Raw genomic sequence first — 2,895 nt, forward strand, 5'->3', positions numbered from 1 at the left:
GATTGCTATTTTCTTTGTATTAGTCTCTCTTTTTGTGATTCACAATGGTCTTTATTATCTGTGTTGTAGTGATGTCTCGCAAAGAAAATCTGATATCTGAATTACACACCAGAAAAGGAACATGGAAAATAGCTGTGCGGATCACTGATCTTTGGCAAGCTCGAGAGCAAAATAGTAAACAAACAATTGAGATGGTGTTGATGGACCAAACGATTATTGTTTTGTTCTTTCTGATTGTTGTTATTACTAATTTGTATTGTATGTCATGTCACTTCATTTTATGATTTAAGTGTTTCAGGGTTCAAAAATTGGAGCTACTCTCTGGCAAGAACTCTTCACTGAATTGCGGGACAAGTTACAGTGTGGTTCTTCGTATTTGATTCAGAACCTGAGGATTGTTGACAACCAATCTGAATACAGAGTCAACCCAGCTCCATATTTGGTTTATTTCCTAAAAACTACATCTGTCAAGGAAATTCACCGTCCAGAAATTCCTTCTAATGTTTATCTCATAACTCCTTTTACTGATATAATCTCTGGCCTCGCACCACGCCATACTTTAGTGGGTGAGTTTGTTTAGTTTTTTGTTTAACCAACAATTTTATATGCATCTTTGTGTCAGACTAACATTTGTCTTGCCTGACCATGTTTGACAAGATATTGTTGGTGTCATTGCTGATCTGATCGATGTTAAGACAGTTAATCCCCCTGACAGGATGACAGTCAGGCTCAGGGATAACAGGTATTCAAATCTGCTAATTTTACATACATACATACACACACACACACACACACACACACATACACACACACACACACACACATATATGTTTAGACACTAAAAAAATCAGACGATTGCAGTTTGTCCTTATTATTTTATATGATGATATATGATATGATGAATGGGTTAGCAACAACTAACATACTGATTGTGATTGTTTGGTCATAGTAACTGCGACATTCTAATAACTGTTTGGGAGGACTATGCTATTCAGCTACATGATGCTATTGACAAAAACCTTCTGCTTCAGGAACCATTGGTTGTTATGTTGACCTTAGGTAAAATCAAGGATGCTACAGGTGTGTCTGGTGTTGGTTAGTCTTTATTATATAGATTGATTTACTCTGGGTAATAAATATGTATGTTGTTGATGATATTGATGGATATCATTCCAGACAAGTATCCCCTAAGCATGCCGAATATCAAATTTGGATCTAAATTGTATGTCAACGCTGATATTACAGAGATACACGAATTTCGTCAAAGGTTTGTCATTAAATTTGCATTTTGACAATGTTGGTATACTGTAGTGTTTATGTTTTTTAGTTCCTTTGCATTTTTCATACGCTTTAATGGTTGAACTCTAATTTTTTATATTGTTGTCCATTCAGCTTGTGTGTGCCATTTTATTCTGGTGGGATGATCAATGATAAAGATGGTTCTCAGTCCCAATCTAGCCAGAGTAATATGGTGGAAAAATTTCTACAGAATGCTCAAGTGGTCAGTATAGGTGAAATCAACAATCTCAGACAGGTTAATAGTTGAACAATGCTTTTGTTAATATGGCCTCTACCACATGTTTGTTTCCTCATCTATTATTCACCATGTTACAGGATTGTTACTGCTTAACTGTTGGAACAATTGACGAAATCATTATTGATGCTCCATGGAGTTATGACAGTTGTCCTAACTGTACAACGACATTTGATCCATCAAAAGGTGGCTCAGCTTGCCGTTCTTGCCATACCAGTGTGGTCGATACAATTCCACGGTTAGCCATGATCATTTTTTGTACTGATTATTTATTTACACGCTTTGCTGTTTTAGCAAATTTCCCTGAAATTTCTATGGTTGTCAAGGTATAAATTAAATGTTAGGATGGAGCATAATAGGGACAAAGGAAACTTCCTTCTCTGGGATGCAACATGTATCAAGCTGTTTGGTAAAACTGCTGGAGAATGTCGAGATGAGTTGATAGCGGTATGTTCTACACAATTGAACCATAGATTGAATAATGATTCTGTGATTTGTCATTGATACTATTTATTTCACCTGTCTAGGCTAGGGATGATATTAAGGTATTTCCAACGCGTGTTGATGAAATCCAGTTGAAAACTTGGGCTTCCAGATTTAAGTTCCGTTCACAATGCGCCAATCATCTGTGCTGGATGTGAGTGAAGAACTCCATCATATTCAATCATTGATAGCCACCCTTGGGTTGAAGGTATAACTAAATAAGTTTATCACAGTATAAGGTCAACAACAATAAATGGTGTTTCTCCTGTGTTAATATTTTTCATGCAGGAACAATCAAGTAAGGGAAAAGGAATAGCTGTTGAGCCAGAAAGTTCACCACCAATTTTTGTTCCCACGGTGGGTCTTTTGTTTTAATATTACATCATGTCAAATATTTACTTATGATATTGTTCTTAATATATATATATTGGTAAATGTGTTCACAGCCATCGTTGTCACAGTCTTCTGATTACGATCCTGGAAACTCTACCTGTTTAACTCCAACCAAAAGGATTAGTTGTCAACAAACCAGTTTTGATTTCGATTTTGATGAGCATGCACAGTATCAGTTATTAACTAACAAACATATCAAGGCTGAGTAATTAGGACTTTCACAATCCTGCGGCTTCAGCTTCTATGTTTTGTTTAACATTAATTTTTATTGTATTGAATCTGCTCACTGAGTAGATATGACAATATATTTTGTGCAGTCCACCATCATTTCATAGCAAATGATGTATAAACAATCAAATATCAAATATATATGATATATAATAATATTTGATTATTTCATTGGTATTCATCCGTATTATACTCTTTACCATCGTGAATACCATCACAATTTCACAATTATTAATTAAATTAATAACATACAACTA

At 35.1% G+C, this 2,895-nt stretch overlaps 1 long non-coding RNA gene across 1 annotated transcript; it reads left to right on the top strand.

Annotated features, from left to right (window-relative positions):
• The first annotated feature begins 2,166 nt into the window (after positions 1–2,166).
• On the top strand, positions 2,167–2,541 carry LOC114371095. The gene is made up of 3 exons (XR_003658009.1): positions 2,167–2,225; positions 2,306–2,374; positions 2,479–2,541. It is a non-coding gene; the product is annotated as an uncharacterized LOC114371095 (long non-coding RNA).
• The last annotated feature ends 354 nt before the right edge of the window (positions 2,542–2,895 follow it).

The sequence above is a fragment of the Glycine soja genome, chromosome 10, assembly GCF_004193775.1.
Source record: "Glycine soja cultivar W05 chromosome 10, ASM419377v2, whole genome shotgun sequence".
Classification (NCBI taxonomy): domain Eukaryota; kingdom Viridiplantae; phylum Streptophyta; class Magnoliopsida; order Fabales; family Fabaceae; genus Glycine; species Glycine soja.